Source organism: Podarcis bocagei, assembly GCF_964188305.1.
Source record: "Podarcis bocagei genome assembly, chromosome: 4".
NCBI classification, from domain to species: Eukaryota; Metazoa; Chordata; class Lepidosauria; order Squamata; family Lacertidae; genus Podarcis; species Podarcis bocagei.
Window position 1 is genome coordinate 103,232,219 of NC_138128.1, and position 20,888 is coordinate 103,253,106.

General features: G+C 50.0%; 1 long non-coding RNA gene across 1 annotated transcript; it reads right to left on the bottom strand.

Annotated features, from left to right (window-relative positions):
* Window positions 1–15,258: 15,258 nt before the first annotated feature.
* On the bottom strand, window positions 15,259–17,047 carry LOC308584670. Its single transcript, XR_014006974.1, has 2 exons — window positions 17,003–17,047; window positions 15,259–15,885 (listed from the first exon to the last, which is right to left on the bottom strand). It is a non-coding gene; the product is annotated as an uncharacterized lncRNA (long non-coding RNA).
* Window positions 17,048–20,888: the final 3,841 nt, after the last annotated feature.

The window sequence follows — 20,888 nt, forward strand, 5'->3', positions numbered from 1 at the left end:
ACGTCGCTGGACTTCCTCGCTCCTAAAGGTAAGCCTGGGGCCTTTGGCCTCCCCCCCACTAGAGGGAGCCCAAGGGATAGCGGGGGGGGGGGTAACGGACTTCAGGATACCCCTTCAAAAGGGGATCCTTTTCCCTAGGTGGGCCCTGATGCCCCGGGATGTTGGGTGGTGGCATGGGGCCCCCTCTAGCTGCCCCCCATGCCTGCGGGGGCGTGTGGGCCGCGGGGGGGAGGCAACGCCACGCGCGGCCTTTCCCTTCCCCTGCCAGGCCTGGCGGCCCTGGGGTGCGGCGGGTGGTGGAGGGGGGGGTCCCCAGTCACCTCCCAGGGCCTTGGTGGCCCCCAGACAGCCTTTTTAGGCCGCAGGGAGGCCCACCGCGTTTTGTGAGGCCTTACTGGGCCTCGGAGGGGCTCCTCCGCATCCCCCAGCCCTGGAGCCTCCCCTGGGCGGCGGGGGCCTTCCCGCCGCCCCCGCGATCGCCGGGGGGGGCCGCGGGTCCTGCCGCGTGGCCTCCCCCGGCTCCAGAGGGCTGGCTGGGCCGCGGCGAGGCCTGGCTGGGCCTCGGCGAGGCCTTGCCGCGTTTCGCGGCCTAGTCAGGCCTCCGGCGGCCCTGGAGCCTCTCCTGGGCGGCGGGGGTCTTCCTGCCGCCCTGTGATCACCGGGGGGGGGCTGCGGGCCACACCGCGCTGCCTCCCCCGGCTCCGGAGGCAGCAAAATACATTGAGGAGGGCTTTAATGAAGGTTTCTGCATCCCAGTGGTAGGCACCCTCTCATGCACCAATCCCCCCAACCAAAAGTCTGTCCGAGATATGCCACACATTGCTGAGAAGAAGATCACCAAAGAACGCTTGCTGGGGCGAATGGCAGTTCCCTTCACAGAACCTCCATTTCCTAACTTCATAGTGTCTCCACTAGGTATTGTACCTAAGAAGGCACCAGGCGAGTTTCGATTAATACATAACCTTTCTTACCCAAAGGGTGGGTCAGTAAATGATGCCATTCCCCAAGAACAATGCTCAGTCAAATATGCATCTCTTGATCAGGCAATCAGGCTGGTTAGGGAGTGTGGCCTGGGCGCGCTCATGGCAAAATGTGACATCGAATCAGCCTTACGTCTGTTACCAGTCCACCCCAGGGACTTCTGGTTGCTAGGTTTCAAATTCCAGGACCAATGGTACTTTGACAAAGCTATGCCCATGGGCTGTTCCATCACATGTGCTGCATTTGAAACCTTCAGCACATTCGTGGAATGGGCCATGAAACGCAGGTCTGGGTCCCACCGCATCTCCCATTACCTGGATGACTACTTTTTTTTTTAATTTTTATTGGTTTTTCCACTTTTATAAAGACAAAACACACACAAAAAAGACACAAGACAAGAACATGTATAAATTCCGAAAATCCTAGTTTCCTAACCCTATTCCCAGACTTCCCCCCACCCCCCCTCGTGCATCCCAATTCCCAAGATTGTGTCAGCAATTTGGTATTTCTCCTCTTAACCATCTTATTACCTTTTTTATAAAGAAATATAGATTTTTCCTAAGTTGGACTCAAATTCTCTTCCGTCGATTTCTCATTTTGTCTTAATTAAAGGTCATATTAACTAAACCTAAAGGTCTTGAGTGCTTTTAAGATTCTCTTCTTCCCTCCCTCCCATCCCCGGTTTTTGTCCCTTCTCAATACATATCCAGAATAGCAGTTCTTAGCCTGGGTTCCTCACGTCCGAGGCTTTCAAGTCTCTTTCAGTCCCTCTCCGCCGGTCTTGTTGGTAGTCCTTTTGGATGACTACTTTTTGGTGCAGACAGCGGGCTCAGACTCATGCGCTAGGGCGCTTGCATGCTTCATTCAGCTGGCGGCTGAACTGGGCATTCCGCTGGCAGCAGACAAGACCGAAGGTCCAACCACTGTCATCTCATATCTGGGTATTGAACTGGATTCTGTCAGTCAAACCTCTCGCCTGCCCCCAGCCAAACTCGCCACGCTGCGGGAATTGATAACTACCATGATGGCCCAGAAGAAGACCACATTGCGTCAGGTCCAGACACTCCTAGGACACCTCAATTTTGCATGCAGGGTTATCTCGCCCGGTCGCGCCTTTTGCGCACGCCTAGCCCGTCTCACGGCTGGCGGTGTTGCCCCCCATCACCACATCAGGGTCACCCACACCATAAGAGAGGACCTCAAAATATGGCTGACCTTCCTGGAAAGTTACAATGGGGTGTCCTTTTGGCAAGATTGGCTGCTGCCTAAGGAACAGCTACAGGTGCACTCTGACGCCTCTGGTCGCTTTGGCTTTGGTGTCTACTTCAGGGGTCACTGGTGTGCGCAGCCGTGGCCGACATCTTGGCACGCGGAGGGCATTACACGCGATTTAACTTTTCTTGAGTTCTTCCCAATCCTAGTGGCTCTCCGTGTTTGGGGGCACCTCCTCAAGGACACCAGGGTGTGCTTCTGGTCGGACAACCAGGCGGTGGTAAGAATCATTGCGAAGCAATCCGCAAAATCCAACAGGGTAATTCGCGTGCTCCGCCTCTTCGTGCTGGAATGTCTGAAAGGTAACATCTCCTTTTCCGCACGGTTCATCCCCAGCCTCAATAACGACATTGCAGATGCCCTGTCTCGCTTTCAGATGGAGCGTTTCCGCGACCTAGCACCCGAGGCTGATCAACTGCCAGAAGCCTTTCCGGAGGACCTCTGGGAACTTGGACGAGAGAAGTGACAGCAGGAGTACTGAGCGCCCTTGCACCATCAACATTGCAGTCCTACACCAGAGCATGGTCCCAATTCAAGGGGTTCAGAGATAAGTCTGGTTTACGACGCAGACGTGCTGCTAAGAAGCATGATGTTCTAAAATATTTGGTTCACCTAATTACTCCTGCGGGCGACCTCACAAATTCGATACCAATAAACAAGGGAGTGCGCCAAGGATGTATATTGGCTCCCTGCCTATTCAATCTATACATCAGCGACATGCGAGCACCCCTAGTCAACGCATCTCCAAGTACACACGCGCCTAGACTAGCGGATTACCGCTGTCCACTCCTTTTATATGCGGACGACGCGGTAATTCTATCTTATACACGTGTTGGACTAACCAGAGCTCTGAAGATCTTTGCCACGTATTGTCAACTCAACCAATTAACCATCAACCATGTTAAATCTAAGATTCTGATCTTCGCCAGAAGTCGGAGATTATACGAATGGAAGCTTGGTGGAGCAAAAATAGAACAAGTCCTAAAATTTCAATACCTAGGAGTTATTTTTCAATACAATTTGGGGTGGAAAGCACAAATTCAACACCTACTTAACAAGGCCAAAACTCTGTCATATGCGCTCCTCCGATTTTTCTTTTCGGACGGAGCTTTGCATGTTCCCTCGGCCCTAAAGGTGTTCAAGGCAAAAGTGGTTACCGTGCTTGCTTATGCTGCCCCGCTCTGGGCCGTGATGACAGACCTTGCTCCTCTTGAGACTCTGCAAAACCAATTCCTACGTCGGCTCCTAATGCTTCCCCTGTGCGTAAGCAACGCAGCCATGCGACTAGAATTGAAGATCGCATCCTTAGAAACTTCCCTGTGGAAGCAAGTCTTCAATTATTGGTTATCATTGTGGCATAGATTACCAGACCATTACCTTGTCCAATGCTTATGGCGAGATGAATTCTCCAGCCTTTGGACTAGTAGAATTCATGCCAAACTCCTGAGTTATGGAATCTCTCCCTTAGATTCCCTAAAACTAGATCAAATCACTGCTCAAAGACTGATCCGCCAAAGACTGGATGATATCATTTACAGTGAAATTATACGCTGGGGGGAGGTGTTTGTTCGCCCCAGAACATTGGTATCACTTTAACTTACTGCGTTCCAACATACCTCTCCTCCCTTTCGACTGTTGCCCATAGGCTGGCCTTCACCAAAGTGAGGTTTAACGTTTTTCCCTCCAATGTCCTGAGACATAGATTCTCAAAGGGCCAAGCCTCCGCCATGTGTGAATGTGATAAGGAGACGCCGGAGACGCTTCAGCACATTATGTTCATTTGCCCCTTATTCATAGAATCATAGAATCATAGAATCATAGAATCATAGAATCATAGAATCATAGAATCATAGAGTTGGAAGAGACCACAAGGGCCATCGAGTCCAACCCCCTGCCAAGCAGGAAACACCATCAGAGCACTCCTGACATATGGTTGTCAAGCCATGGGCAAATTTGTTGGGATCAATTATACAGAAACTAGAGGGTACCCCACCAAAATTCCACCTTGCCCAAATCTTGCAGGATAAGGATACCCATACGACCCTGAAAGTGGCTAGGTTTCTGGTCGCTGTCCTTACCCAAAAGCGTTGCCAAGGAGCTCCACAAGCTAATTAAGGCGTAGTATGCCATTCCATCTGTCAGGGGTTCAGAAGCAGAGACGCAGAGAAGGGAGGAGACAGAGAGCGAGGGGGAGGAATACGAAGGAAAGATGAGTGGGGATGACGAACCGAGATCGCCGAGCTTATCCAGTGAGTCCGAGGATTCCCAGAAGGGAGCGCCAGCAGTCAGAGCAAGGGGGGAAAGCAGGGGGACACCCCAGGAAGAAGGGTCCAGAGAGGAATCAGAGAGCAGCAGTTGGAGATCGGGACCCACGTACCCAGACGGGAACAGCGGGGAGAAAGGGGACCAGATATCGGGTTCCGGAGGCTTTCAGAAGGAGGGAGGGCATGAGTCAGGAGTAGTTACGCCCACCTCGGGGAGCGACGAAAGGATCAAGAGGAAGGTTGAGAGTTGGGCGCGCGCGCCAAGTTCAAATGTAGCGGAAGCTGGCGCAGTAAGCAGCCCAGAGAGTGAACCAGGTCCCAAAGCCCGCCGCAAGGAGGCGGAAGGGTCAGGGGGGTCCGCGTCAGAAGAGAGTAGGAAAAAGGAGACCCCGGGGGGCAGAAGGACCCAGAGACGGAGGGAAAGGCGCAGGAGGTGGAGCAAGGCTAGGGTATTAAGCTGGTGTGCTAGAGGCGGAGACTCAGACGGGTCTTCGCCGGTCTGACCTAGAAGAAGTAGGGCTGCATATTGCAGTTTGGAAATGGAAGCTGTAATCCAATAAAGACTCTTTTAACCTGAACGCTGGCTAACGTGGTCCTATGTGAGCTGGGACTGAGTGGCAGCCCTGACAGTAAGACCCGTCTCCTTTAAGCTTCGGACACCTGATACCTCGCAGCGGAGGCAGAAGCAGCGAGAGGAGGAAATTGGTGTTTGGGAGCGAGCTCACAACGGTTGGCAGAGATGACGGAAGCAGAGAAAATTTTAGCGCTGCAACAGGCAGTGACCCAATTGAACGCGGAGGTACAGGCATCCAAGAAAAGGGAGGAGGATGCGGCAGCCGCCTACAGAGATCTCCACGCCAGGTTTGAAGCATTGGCTAAGCATGGGCAGCCAGGACCCAGACCGGAGGGGGTTGGGTTGGCACGGAGAGCAGGAGGGCTTGTGGCTCACTTCGATGGGAATTTACAACAGTACCCCAATTTTCGAGCAGACGTAATGTGCGCACTGCAACTGCTGGCGAAAGACTTTAGGGATGAGGAAGAGAAAGTGGGGTTTATACTATCCCATTTGCATGGGGATGCTAAAGCGTGGCTACGCAATTTGTGGAGGGATAAAGATCCGGCGCTTCAGAATGCAGATGCCTTTATCAAAGCGATGGATGCGTGCTTTTTATCTACCATTGACGTGGATCTTGCCCGACGGGAGATTCATGGACTGAAACAAGGAAGGGCGAGCGTACGCCAGTATCACGCCCGCTTTTTTGCGCTGGTCAGTGCCTTGGAATGGGACCGGGATTCGCCCCCAGTCAGAGACCTCTTCTGGGAGGGATTAAGCAGTGCTGTTAAAGACGAAATTGCGAGGGGGGAGAGGCCCCGGAGCACGCAGGAGGTGGTCCAAAGGGCGCTGACTGTGGGGGTGAGGCTGGAAGAACGTCCGTGGTGCAGAGACGAAGGACGTGGAGGGCGCAAAGCAGCAAGAAGTTTCTCTTTCGTTCCCAGGGACGCTACGCGTGCGCAATCTACACCTCCGCCAGGAGGGGGAGTGGAACCTATGGAGGTGGGAGGAGCCAGGGCTCAGTCAGCTACCAGAGCCCCTGCACCGGCGGCAGTCAAGACTAAACCTCCTAGAGGGACCAGGAAGTGTTATATATGCGACAGCTCTCAACACTTGGCGAAAGAGTGTCCCCAGAGGAGCTCCAAGCACACTGCAGCCTCCGCAACGGTGAAAGCGGCCACGCAACACAGCGAACACCAGCAGGGAAACGACGATGTCTGGCTGGAGACAGAGGCACTGGGGCCCAGCCAGACGCATCACTGAAGCAGTCCCCAGCGATCTTGCAACCCACAGACCCCCTCCCACCCAAACCAGTAGTGCAACTCACAGCATCTCTCCAGCTGCCCGATGGCGTCACTATCGAAGTCCCGCTTTCTGTGGATTCTGGAAGCAACGCGGACTTTATAGCACAGGATTTTGTGGAGCAGCACGCTATACAGCTATTACCGGCCACTCTGCCCCTGCAAGTCGTCACAGTGGATGGCAGAGAGTTGCTGGGGGGGCAGGTGGTGAAGCAAACGCCGCCAATGGTGATGCGCCTTGGCAACCACAGGGAAGTCATCAGTTTTAACGTCACACGACTGTCGGACACACCCATTGTGTTGGGCATGAGTTGGCTGGACAGGCACAGTCCGACACTGGCTTGGTACCAGCGACAGCTGATCTTCGGCTCCTCTTACTGCGCAGAACACTGCATCCTGCCCGGACAGGAGGGAGAGGAGGAGGAATCACAACTGCAGTTGGGAACGTTGCAAGCAGTCCCCCACAAATACGCAGACTTTCTGGAGGTCTTCTGCGAGAAGGAGGCAGACAAGTTACCACCGCACAGGCAATATGACTGCAAGATTGACCTCCTACCAGGGGCGACGCTACCGAAGGGGAAGCTGTATTCCATGTCTGAGGATGAACTACAGGAACTCAAACAGTTCATAGATCACAATTTGGAGCGCGGTTTCATCCGGGAGTCCAGGGCAGTAGGGGGCAGTCCTGTTTTCTTTGTGAAGAAGAAGGACACGCCCCAAAAGAGGCTGGTGGTGGATTTTCGCCTCTTGAACAAGATGACCAAGCCCTCTGATTTCCCCATGCCCAGGATTGACGACCTACTGGCGACGGTGCGCAAGGGACGCGTGTTTACCAAGTTGGACCTGCGAGGGGCGTACAATCTCATCCGCATGAGGGAGGGCGATGAGTGGAAGACAGCCATGTTCACGCCTCTGGGCACCTACGAGTACAGAGTGATGCCGTTTGGATTGCAAAACGGTTCTCACTGTTTTCAAGCTTTCATGCATCATGTGTTGGCGGGACTCCTCTACAAGAAGTGCGTCTGCTTTCTGGATGACATCCTGATATTCTCCGAGTCGCAGCAAGCGCATGACCAAGACGTTCGGGAGGTGCTGGAGAGGTTGCAGCAGCATAGGCTGTACGCCAAACTGGAGAAGTGCCAGTTCGACACGACGGAGGTGGATTTCTTGGGTTACAAGTTGTCGGACAAGGGGCTAGCCATGGACAGCGCCAAGGTGCGAGCGGTGTTGGATTGGAAGAGCCCGCGCAACCGGAAGGAGGTCCAGCGGTTTGTCGGCTTCGCCAACTTCTATCGCAAGTTTATCAAAGGGTTCGCGATGCAGACGGCGGCTATTACGGACACGCTAAGCTCCAAGAAAAAGAAATTCATCTGGACGGAGCAGGCAGAGCAGTCCTTTCAGGCACTCAAGCGTCTCTTCGCGTCGGAAGAGCAACTGCTGCATATCGACCCCAGCAGACCGATGCGGGTAGAGACAGACGCGTCCGATAGAGCAGTGGGAGCTGTCCTGCTGCAGAGGGACCCACAGGGGGTCTGGAGACCGGGAGCGTTCTACTCCAGAAAGCTCAGCAAGTCGGAGCAGAACTACACCATCTGGGACAGGGAGTTGCTTGCCATTCATGCAGCATTCAAAGCATGGAGGCACTTCCTGATCGGCGCCAAGCACACGGTGCAGGTCTGCACGGACCACAAGAATCTGGAGCACTGGCGCACGGCGAAGTTCCTGAACCAGAGGCAGGTACGTTGGGCGGAGTTCTTTGCTGACTTCGATTTCCGAATAGAGTACGTCCCAGGCGACACCAACATCATGGCGGATGCACTGTCCCGAAAACCGCAATACCTCGAAGAGGCGACGCCAGCGGCAGCCATGCACATCTTCGCGCCAACAGCGTGGGCGTGCGCTTCAGCCACAGTAGACCTGGAGGCGGTGCGGCGGGCGTTGCAGGACGACTCATTCGCGCAGGCGAAGATGGCCGAGGTGCACAAGGGCACGGCGAAGAGCGACGAGTTCCAGATACGGGACGGCTTGCTCTTACGTAAAGGGGCCATCTACGTGCCTGGAGATGAACTTCGCGCCAAGGTACTGCAGCAGTTGCACGACGCACCCACGGCCGGGCACTTTGGCACGGAAAAAACGGTGGAATTAGTCGCAAGGGACTTTTGGTGGCCCAGACTGAGAGGGGAAGTCGCGGACTACGTCGCGAGGTGCGACACCTGCCAGAGGGCCAAGCCGGTGCACAAACCACCGGCGGGACTGCTCGAACCGCTGCAAACGCCGTTTGAACCGTGGGAGAGGGTGGCCCTGGACTTTGTCACGGATCTACCCAGCTCGAGAGGCAAGACGGCTGTACTAGTGGTGGTGGACTTGTTCACCAAGATGGCACACTTCATACCGTGTGCGAAGGTGGCCACGGCAGAACAAACAGCCAAACTGTCCATAGATCACGTGTTCAAAGTGCACGGGCTGCCGCGGTCTATACTGTCCGACCGCGGTCGCCAGTTCATCTCGAATTTCTGGCAGAAGCTGATGGGCTTCCTGAACGTCAAAATCAACCTGACATCAGCGAGACACCCGCAGACCAACGGGCAAGCGGAGAGGGTCAATGCCATCATGCAGCAGTACCTGAGATGCTATGCCAATCAACAGCCTGCAACGTGGGTGGATTACCTGCCGCTCGCCGAGTTCGCCTACAACAGCACGAAGCACGTGTCCACAGGGGTGACACCGTTCTTCGCCAACAATGGGAGGAATCCCAGAACCTTCCCGGGACTGGACAGAGTGGGGGAAGGGGAACCGCAGACGGCGGACGCTTTCGCGTCTGAGTTGCAGGAGGTCCACGATCAACTCCGACGGCAGCTGGAGCTAGCGAAGCACGCATACAAGGTGCAAGCGGACAAGCACAGGCGGGTTGGCGAAGAGATCCGAGTGGGAGACTGGGTCTGGTTGGCAGCCCACGCAGTGCCGACCAGATCGTTAGCCAAAAAGAAGTTGGGGCACAAGCAACTCGGTCCATACCAAGTCGAAGCGCAGATCAACCCAGTAGCTTTCAGGCTGGTGCTCCCGGAGGGTTCCAGGATGCATCCGGTGTTCCACAGGTCGGTGCTCACTCCCTACAGGACACCTCACAGGTTCCAGGAACCAGGAACAGCACCGAGTCCGTCTCAGGAGCGGTCGGAGGCGGGAAGATTGCCACAGCAGGACCCCATCAACGAAGTCACGGAGATTTTGGACTCCAGATGGGGGGAAGACGGAGTGGAATACCTCCTAGCCAGAGAGGGCACCCGGGCTAGTGCTAATAGCTGGGTGCCAGACTACGCTTTGGAGGAACCCCTGCTCAAGGACGAGTTTCATGCCCTTTCCCCACACAGACCCATGCCAGCAGGCTTCTTCGACGACTGGTTGTTCACGCCCACACTTTCCTCCAGCACGTTCCATGGCTTCGACTCGGACGGGGAGCCCGCACAGCGCACACATTCCCCAGAGGGGTCACCGGAGGGTTCGGCGTCCGACACCTCGTATTGGTGGGACGATCGGCCAGAGGAGCAGTGGCGCCGGAGGTGGCTGGAGATGCCAGGTCAAGCGACCGACGCAGAGACTGACATGGACGTGTGCGGGGAGGATCTCGGTTTCGAGCACGGCGGCACTGAAATGGAGGCGGAGCAGCTCACCGTTGACGAACGCGAGGAGGAAGACTCGGAGGTCTTCAGTTGGCGGCCAGCAACGAGGAGCGAACTGTATCCGGCATTCACTCCTGTGATGATGGAGCACCCTGCAACCACCCTTGAAAGTGGGGAGGGGGGAAGGGGGGCTTCGAGGGGGGGATGGATGTCAGGGGTTCAGAAGCAGAGACGCAGAGAAGGGAGGAGACAGAGAGCGAGGGGGAGGAATACGAAGGAAAGATGAGTGGGGATGACGAACCGAGATCGCCGAGCTTATCCAGTGAGTCCGAGGATTCCCAGAAGGGAGCGCCAGCAGTCAGAGCAAGGGGGGAAAGCAGGGGGACACCCCAGGAAGAAGGGTCCAGAGAGGAATCAGAGAGCAGCAGTTGGAGATCGGGACCCACGTACCCAGACGGGAACAGCGGGGAGAAAGGGGACCAGATATCGGGTTCCGGAGGCTTTCAGAAGGAGGGAGGGCATGAGTCAGGAGTAGTTACGCCCACCTCGGGGAGCGACGAAACGATCAAGAGGAAGGTTGAGAGTTGGGCGCGCGCGCCAAGTTCAAATGTAGCGGAAGCTGGCGCAGTAAGCAGCCCAGAGAGTGAACCAGGTCCCAAAGCCCGCCGCAAGGAGGCGGAAGGGTCAGGGGGGTCCGCGTCAGAAGAGAGTAGGAAAAAGGAGACCCCGGGGGGCAGAAGGACCCAGAGACGGAGGGAAAGGCGCAGGAGGTGGAGCAAGGCTAGGGTATTAAGCTGGTGTGCTAGAGGCGGAGACTCAGACGGGTCTTCGCCGGTCTGACCTAGAAGAAGTAGGGCTGCATATTGCAGTTTGGAAATGGAAGCTGTAATCCAATAAAGACTCTTTTAACCTGAACGCTGGCTAACGTGGTCCTATGTGAGCTGGGACTGAGTGGCAGCCCTGACACCATCTTATAGTATTTTATTGATGTAGTAGTGTTTTAGCGGCTGTTTTTTCCCACGTGCACAAGCTGTTATTTATGTCTTTTTTTATCTGTATGGGCCTACGGCCGTAATAAAATTATTATTATTATTATTATTGGTTCACCTAAAGCGTAGAGGCATGGCCCTTAGGACCATCATCCTGCACAAGGCCGCTATCTCATACTTCAGCAACTGTTTTTGGTTCCCAGACCCCTGTAACACTTTCCACGTAAGGAAGCTTATTGCAGGGTGGCGTCGCTCCCACCCGCCCATTCCAGATAAGAGGAGGCCAGTAACCATTGAGATCCTCCGGCTGATATGGGATGCGCTCCCCAGCATTTGCTGGTCCAACTATGAGGTTAGGCTCTTCAGGGCGGCCTTCTCCCTGGCCTTCTTTGGTGCGCTCCGTATCGGTGCGTTGGGGGCACACTGTCACCTCATCGCAGGGGCTTGTCTGTGGCTGATATCAACCTTGACAAGCGCATGATACAAGTCAAAATCCGAGCCTCCAAAACCGATCAACTAGGTAGGGGTTCCACTCTAAGTCTAGCCTCCTCCCCACACACTGGACCATGCCCTGTCGCGGACACACAAAAATTCCTGAAGGTACGTCCTCCGGGACCAGGCCCCCTCCTCATTCATGCATCAGGCCGCCCCATGACCCGTTGCCAATTTGTCTCAATATTGCGTAAGGCCATACATGCTTGTGGAGGCGACCCAGCACAGTTTTCCGGGCATTCCTTTCACATTGGTGCAGCAACCACGGCAGCTGCGAGCGGCCTCCCGGCCGAACACATAAAAACAATGGGGCGGTGGCGTTCAGCTGCCTTCAAAGGCTACATTAGATACAACCAGCACACACTGACAGATACCATATAATCCTTTCTTTCAGGCTCAACCCCCAAACATGTGTGGATCTTCGGCCACAGCATAATGCATTGGGCGGCCATCCATGCCACTACTTGTCCAGGCGGAGAACATCTGGGTCTGCAGCCAAAGATCTCCATTTCCTGGTTCGGACAACGTGGAATGCGGTGGGATGCCCTGCTCCCTCGGTTGCGTCACAAACTTGTGTTCCCTGGTGGGATGCCCTGCTCCCTCGGTTGCGTCACGAACTTGCGTTCCGCCACCCGCCAAGCGCTGTTGTGCTGCACCTCGGTGAAAATGACTTGGTCGTGCGTAAAAGTATAATTTTGATCAAAACAGCGATCACAGACCTGGAAAGCGTACATGCCACTCACCCCAATATCACGATTTTCTGGTCCGAACTTCTGCCACGCTCGCATTGGTAACGAGCGTAGGCTGAGCGACATCAGGCATGGCCTGATTGATTGGTGGAGGATGGCAAAGGCGTCTTTCAGATGTAGGTAGTCTTGGCGGCGAGACCGCAATCTTTGCGGTCTCGGGTGGCAGTATCAGGCCTTGGGCGGAATCCTTTTGTCCATCTTCCTCTTGCGGCGGCGATACCAGGGTTCCCCGTTAAAGGGGTTTTCTGAAGGGATGCTTTGGCCGTACACCGAAAGGTCGTCATTGCTCTCTCCTGCGGCGTTGGCGTTACGGGGGCGGCCATCTCCGCTTGAACATATGTTCTCCAGAGCCGGCCCATCCCCCACCCACACACTGGATAACCCTGATGCTCCCTAGGTCCCCGGCTGGGGACTGGGGAGGGAGAACGCCCAATGCCTGAGCCAAGGTCTACCCACATTTGAAATTTAATAAAGTTGTGGCCAATTTAATCCCATAGCACGTTGTCTTGAGTCGTTATTCCACATGACGGGGGGACCGTGCAGGATCTGGGGACTCCGCCTGTCCACGCAATGGGAATATTGGGACTGTTCCGTGGGAAACAGAGGGACAGTCTATTCACAGTGCGAAGCACCGGAGTTAGCTCAGAGTGTAATATGAGCTGTACAGGAAGTACAGGAGGAGTTTGTCTCTCGGCTGCTGGAGTTTGAAGAGAGCAGACGTGTTTTTCTGTAACGCTGCAAAGACAGAAATAAAGACATGTAAATACGTTTCTGTCTATCTCTTTCCCCTGCCTGGGGGGGGCAGGAAAGAGTGGTGTGTTCTTCTCACGCTGAGGAGGATCGCCGATCGCGACCTAGCCTGTATCCTGCTGGGAAATGCAGACAGGGAGGTCAACCGGAGATCAAGCCGGGTGCCTGGAGAATGGCCAGTTTCTCCTGATCAAGGCTTGAATCCCAACAGTATGTGCCATTTGTTCCATGTTTAAGCTGTTTCATTTCCAATTGCTGCTGCTATGCAGTCAGAATTAAGAAAGGATATGCTTCATACCAGACATAATTTCAAATTTAATAATTTGCCATTCTTTTATTCTTGATAGGACTTAGCAGACAAGCATATAAACTAGACTTAAAAAAACCAGCCTTATGAGATTCCCAAAAATGAAGTGATAAATTTGAGCATAGAGTCAGAAGAAAAGCCACAGAAAAAATTCATTTACTGGATTTGGATAGGTTTAGAATAAAACTGTTAAGGTTAGCATAAAATGATGTCCTCCTAGGTTCAATAGGAGTAAATGGACATAGGAACGTAGCCTTGATCTATTAAAAAGCAGATAATTAATCACCTAACATCCCAATTCTATAGTTGGACGTAGGGCTCATCCACACTTCCACTAGGGGCGTAGTGGGGGGGGCAGGGGGGCCATGGCCCTGGGCACACAATTTTTAAGGAGTAAACCAGGTGCCCCCATGTAGGTAACCCCAACATGGCCGGTCCAGTGCTCATCTCCGCTCAAGGGCTGGTAAAACTACCGCCTGCAGGGGTGGGCGGGCAGCTCAGCACTGGCCCACTTTGTTCTGGTGGGGGTGGCGTCACTCCATTGGTGCATGCGCAGTGTACCCCCCCCCCCAAATATTCTCTGCCCATCTAGGGACATATTACAGCTTCCATGCTCAGAACCAATATGTGATTCTGGTAGCCTAATGCAGAAGGTTGTTTCTGAAGTAGTCCTGATTCCTCCCATATCTGCTATAAGTGGCTGTGCTGGAGAGGCCTTATAACAGGTAGCGTTCCTACTAGGGGTGACTTTCCTACAGCCCAATCCATCACATAGTTTTTCTGTATTTTCACAGAAGTAACTCATTCTACATCATTTTTGTTTTCCATCTTATATAGTTCTCTTCTTTAGGAACATGAGATAAATTTGGATGTGAGAGGAATGGGAACAGGGATTTTTTCATAATAATTTTCCTAAAATTCATTCCCACCCCCCACCCCTTTTTTAACATGGTGTATAAGAAGGGTTTTCAGGTCTCCGGCTCCTGCCCATACAGCACACAAATGTGGCTTGTTCTATTAACTGCAAATGTTTCCCTTTTTGCTTTGATGCTTACCTGTAGCTTTTCTGAAGCTCCCTCTAACTATAACAGGACAATTCTTGGTTGCTGTGGTTTGCTGGATAATATTTCGGGGTTTGGGAGTGTCCTCATCCCCTTCTAATTGGTTTTACTTCGGGTTCTTTGCAAGCCTTGGTCGTTTCAATTGACAAATAAATTTCTGAATATTTTTTGCCACTGTGTCATATCTCTTGAATCAGTTGTTATCTTCAAGTTTATCCCATTAAAAAAAGAAACCCCACACCTCTGCATTTTGACAGCCAGTACATTGCTCTATACTAGGGATGGGGGCTAAATGCAGGTCCTTCTTGCCCCTCTCTATGGGCTCGTCCACACTTCCTCTTGCCCCACTGCTTTCCCCTTGGGTGACTCTTGGTGAGCCAGGACTTACCTTTGCAAAAGCCATGCTGGCTCTGCTTCAGCAAGGCTTGTTCTTTGTTTGGTTATTTTACCTTTAACAGTACTTCCCACTAGTATTCCCAGGACATGTTAAACTAATTAGCCATAATTTCTAGGATCCCCACTCCGCACTGGATCCCCATTTAAAAATCAGCAGAGGGGCCCCCTCTTGGTAGTTCCATCACCCTCAGAAGTTTAAGGAGACAGGTATCCAGGAGAGGACATTCTCTGTGGCAGTTATGGCATTATCTCCCTACAGAGGTGCATTTGGCATCTTCACTATAGTTTTTGGAAGTATAAATAAGTCACAACCTTAATAAGCCAAGAAGGCCGAATATTTGTCTTACAAGTGTGAACACCATGATAGAGATTTTCAAAATCACCCAGCAGTGTTATTATTAAAATATTTAAGTATTTTAATAAGTATTAAAATGGCAACTTCTGCCTTTAAATGCGTTAGTGATCTAGCAGTAATTGGGGGGGGGGGAATCAGAGATGCAAGTTAAAGAGTTTTGCAAATTGAAACATAAATCAGTCACCATTTTTTAATTAACTCAGCCAAGAATAAAAATAACAAGTTGCTTCAAGTCTTACAATAAATTCTAAATCACTAGCCAATCTCATATTTTAGTATAGTTAGATGTACCTCTCACTGAAATGCCTGCCACGCTGGTATGGATGCTGGCAAAGGGGGAAACTATTTCCTCTCTTCTGCATACACGTTTCCTACTAAGATCTTCAGATATTTTCCTGAATTCAAGAGAGGCATTTCAAATCTGGGCAATAAATATATTTCTCTGTGTCCAGTTCCTCAGTATTATCAGTATTATATTTAAGTTCTCAGGATAAAGGCTGTATGTCCCTAACGAAGCATAAGGAGTAGAACAGTGGTTTGAATAAATTACTGTGAAACCTTTAATTAAGGCAATATCTTGCTGACATACATGAATGTGTCAGATTTCACAGGACTCCCCAACCACCAAAGAGGCCAACAAAAGGTGTATTATTCTTTCTATTTCCTCATCGGCATACTTATTACAATTTTACAAAAGATTGTACCATTTGGCATTGGCATGAATCAAATATACTTAGTAGTTCACAAATAGTCGCAGGTGGTTTTGGATGGGGATGGACGTGTCACGTCCAGTGGAAACTGATGAGAAAAACAATGCAGATAATAAATGGCAACAGCAGCAACAACAAAAACTACATAGCACTTCAATGTATTATTATGCAATCCTTCAACAAAACATACAATATTTTTGCAGACCAAGAACAAACTGTGCAAAGGTGTAAGAAGGAGCCCACACACCCAGGAATGTTGGCAGGGAGGCTTGTCTGTCTGCCTCCAGCCATGTTTTAAGACTCTGCTTGCTCAGATGAATGGCTGAACACAGGTGCAGTAAATGCACACAAAGAGTGTCAGGAGTCAAGAAACATTTGCAGCGGTTACATTTTACACCATGGTTGCCCACTTCTGTTACTTATGTGGCTGGGATCCTGTCCTGGAACCTCCAGTTGCAGGAGATAAAGGTGGTTAGATGCAGTTCCCAAAACAATGCCCACTCCCCCCCCCCATGGAACACCTCTAAACCTTTTAGTATCTTAAAGACAAAAAATAAATAAATGTGGTTTTTGTGGACCGCAAAAATGCTCTGAGCTAGTGGAGGCTTACAACTCCCAGCAAAACACATACTGTACACAAACACACATGCCAACCTTGAGCAATAACTGAGCATGTGCCGTTTAAAATATGAGACTCCTCATTGCCCCAGTCCCACCCACCCCAGGCAGCTCTGCAGTGTTGAGCAGACACAGCACCTCAGTGGTGTGGGTGACTCTCCAAGGATGACTCCAATGGATGCCCATGTGCTTCATCATGCTCAGCACACACATACAAAACAGTTCCTGCTGCCTGCAAGCTCTCCACCCTGAGCTCCCACACTCTCTCCTCGCCTACAAGAAGTAGGCAGCCCCTCTCTAGGAGTTGTAGGACTACTCTTATAGAACCAGTGTCACAATATACTACAGTCTCTTAGGCTGCAGCTCCTTCCTCAATCTTTCCTTGCTGCCCTTTATATTTAAAAATCCTAGGTCAAGAAACCTCAAAATTGGGCAGAAAAAATGTGTTGTTTCATGGAAGGCTCTTTGAACCCTTTCTGTGAATGGGGGGGGGGTTCCTCCTTTTGCTGCACACCCTCTGCCCAGAGGAGGGCTGAGGTGGTACAAGGGGCTGCAGAAGAAAAGGGGAATTTGCAAAAATCACTCACCCTCCTTCACTTTCTCTTCACAAGATGGATTGAAGATTCCTCTGTGAATGAAAAGAAAACAATGGATACAGTCCACTGACTTCCCTCTTTTTCTGCAATCAGGTACATGCAATCCCAGTAACTCTGACACTTTGGATAGAACAAACTCGTTTGATCAGAAATGATGCTTCCTAATATTTATGGAGGTTTCAAAGTGAGTCTGGTGCTATTAAAAATCTAGCAGACTGTGACAACACTGGAGACTGAAATCTCCTATAACAACTTTGCATGCTATATTACTTTTTCGTTTTTAGAACTTTTATATTGATACAATCCATTCCACTCAAAAAGAAAGCTAAAAATGTTAATACAGCCTTCTCCTACAGCTGAAATTAGGAGGATTATTCCATCAAGTGTTAATGCAGAAAACATTCAGGATCTTGTTTTTAATTACAGATTATCTCGAATGTGAGGTATTGGTTTGTGCTGATGTTGTAATTCCTCATTTCTTCAAGCAAAATGAAATGATCACTCTCTTCCTGCTAAGTTTACAGTTTGGCAATTTGTGGTGGAAAATTGTATCTTGCCAAAGGCAGTAATGGCACAATTACCAGCAGCACATCAGAATTAGCTGTGGGGTATCTTTCATCCAGGTTTTTGTTATCCCCTGCTGTGGATAATATTAGGAGAAAATGCAATGGTATTCTTCATGTAGAAAGGATTTGTTGAAAATATTGTTTCCTTAATGGTTGAAATATAACTGGGTAGTAACTTATTTGGGGCCATAGTTATGGCTGATGTACCATAAGAAAAATAAAAGAGGTTAGAATATACTGGTCTGTTTTTGGCAGATGGGTGATTGAGTGTAACAAGTCGACTGTTAGTAATGGGCAAATCAGACAATTTTATTCCAAGTTCAGTTCTCAACATCAATTTGCAGTTTAAAAAAGAAAATCCTTGTGAAATTTCATTAGCATTCTAGTGCAACTTTATCCTAATGTGTACGTTGTTGTTTGCAATCTTTGGCTATTTTTTTTGGCTATTTTTTTATACAATTTTCATTAGCTCTGTATTAGTAGATAGGTAGCCGTGTTGGTCTGCCATAGTCAAAATAAAAAAATTCCTTCCAGTAGCACCTTAAAGACCAACTAAGTTAGTTCTTGGTATGAGCTTTCGTGTGCATGCACACTTCTTCAGATACACTGAAACAGAAGTTGCCAGATCTTGGTGAGGTTGATGGACTTCCATTTCATGCGGCTCAATGTGGTGCCTTCCATGGTTCCAGCAGTAGATAGGTAGCCGTGTTGGTCTGCCATAGTCAAAATAAAAAAATTCCTTCCAGTAGCACCTTAAAGACCAACTAAGTTAGTTCTTGGTATGAGCTTTCGTGTGCATGCACACTTCTTCAGATACACTGAAACAGAAGTTGCCAGATCTTGGTGAGGTTGATGGACTTCCATTTCATGCGGCTCAATGTGGTGCCTTCCATGGTTCCAGTAGTAGATAGGTAGCCGTGTTGGTCTGCCATAGTCAAAATAAAAAAATTCCTTCCAGTAGCACCTTAAAGACCAACTAAGTTAGTTCTTGGTATGAGCTTTCGTGTGCATGCACACTTCTTCAGATACACTGAAACAGAAGTTGCCAGATCTTGGTGAGGTTGATGGACTTCCATTTCATGCGGCTCAATGTGGTGCCTTCCATGGTTCCAGTAGTAGATAGGTAGCCGTGTTGTTCTGCCATAGTCAAAATAAAAAAATTCCTTCCAGTAGCACCTTAAAGACCAACTAAGTTAGTTCTTGGTATGAGCTTTCGTGTGCATGCACACTTCTTCAGATACACTGAAACAGAAGTTGCCAGATCTTGGTGAGGTTGATGGACTTCCATTTCATGCGGCTCAATGTGGTGCCTTCCATGGTTCCAGTAGTAGATAGGTAGCCGTGTTGGTCTGCCATAGTCAAAATAAAAAAATTCCTTCCAGTAGCACCTTAAAGACCAACTAAGTTAGTTCTTGGTATGAGCTTTCGTGTGCATGCACACTTCTTCAGATACACTGAAACAGAAGTTGCCAGATCTTGGTGAGGTTGATGGACTTCCATTTCATGCGGCTCAATGTGTTTTTTTTTTATTAATATAATATAAATTTTTTTATTAGCTCTGTATGTTATTCTCGGTAATGTATTATTAGTACAGATTTATTTATACCCCACCTTTCACCCTGACAGGACTCATTTTTATGCACTTTTACACATTGCTTGGCTTACTCAGCTGATGAACTGTGTTGCAAAACTGCAAATTTCAAAGGACAGCTGTGCTTCAGTTCACATATTGTTTCAGAAACTACAAATTAGGTAGTGTTGCCTCTAAATGCAAACTACATCTCATTCCTTTTCAAAACAGCATTAATCTTTGTCTTTACAAAAATCTGTTCATCATCCAGAGTATTAATATAATAAATAATGTCAGATGTTTAAATGAGATCCAAAGCTTATAAACTGGTATACCGCAATTGCAGTGAATTATGGTAGTTCTTCTGAAATATTTGCCTCAATGGAGCTACACCACCAAGGCTTGTCTCTTCCAAAGACTGTAACACAAAAGGATTGTTTAGTTATCATGAATCTGATGGTGTTTCCTGCTTGGCAGGGGGTTGGACTCGATGGCCCTTGTGGTCTCTTCCAACTCTATGATTCTATGATTCTATGATTCTAAGGCTTCTGTCACATAATGTATAAAAATACAAACCTATAGGTCAAGGCTAAAGCTCCAAAATATTTAAAAGGGCTGACTCTTAAGTTGCTACCAAACAAACAAACAAACAAACAAATACTGGTGCTACTCACAAAATGTAATGTCATAGATCTGGGGTATCAGAGTCTAGGGAAAATACAAGCTGCAGAACTGTGCCCAACAAGAAATTCCTGGGTTAGCTTATGCAAACCAGCCTGGCCAGGCTAGCTAAGTGCAAAGCCATTGAGAAACAGTGGAAAGCCAGGTGCTGGGCCATTAAGAGCTATTGACAATGTAAAAAGCTATTATTCCCCCACCCTGCTCTGAGGAGTGGACAGAGACAGAAGATTTGAGAGACTGCCAAGGTGCGGGGGGGGCATAATGTCACACAGGAAAAATGTGTCCCTTTTAAAACAGAGGGGTTTAGAAAAGGGGAGGGGGCACTTGGCAAAGGTTCTTGGAAAGGAAAAAGGAGGTGCCAGAGCTCCATACAGAAGCCATGTTGGGTAGAAACATCTTGCCAGGCTGGGGCAAAGGCACAGGAATGGTGTGCAGAATGCCTTGGACTCCAAAGCTGCACTGCCATGGGGAACAAGCCCCTCTTGAGTTGTAATGCTGTGAATGCTCTTCCTCCACTGAGAACCATAGGTGTAAAATAAACCATATATCTTAAAACACTACAGTCTCTGACATGCCTGAATTCCCAACAGAAAGATGATGAAAGATGTGATTCTCCAACTTCCAAGAGACTGCGATCTACTCACAGTATAAAAAAACTGGCAATGATCTACCCATTGTCATTGGAGGATGGACCAGAGTTGTGGAGCTTTTTTTTAGGGAGCAAGAGTTGTTGAACTTTTTTGGGGGGGGGGTTGGAGATTGCTCGGGGTCCAAATATCGACCAGTATCAATCAGTAGATCGCGATCGACATGTTGGACATGCCTGTTCTATACAGTAAAACTACAAGGGTTTGGAGAGGGAGGCATTCCAAAAATGACAAACCACAGGAACCCTTGACCCCAGATGGATCAGTGGCCTGGATCCCCCATGTGAGACAACCATGGAAAAAGCTGATACAATCACTGTGAAAGGGTGATTGTGTTGTCATACACAATTACTCACACTCGTGTGCATGAAAGAGTTAACCTGAGCTCAAGTTGCCAGTGAGGATGGAGCTTA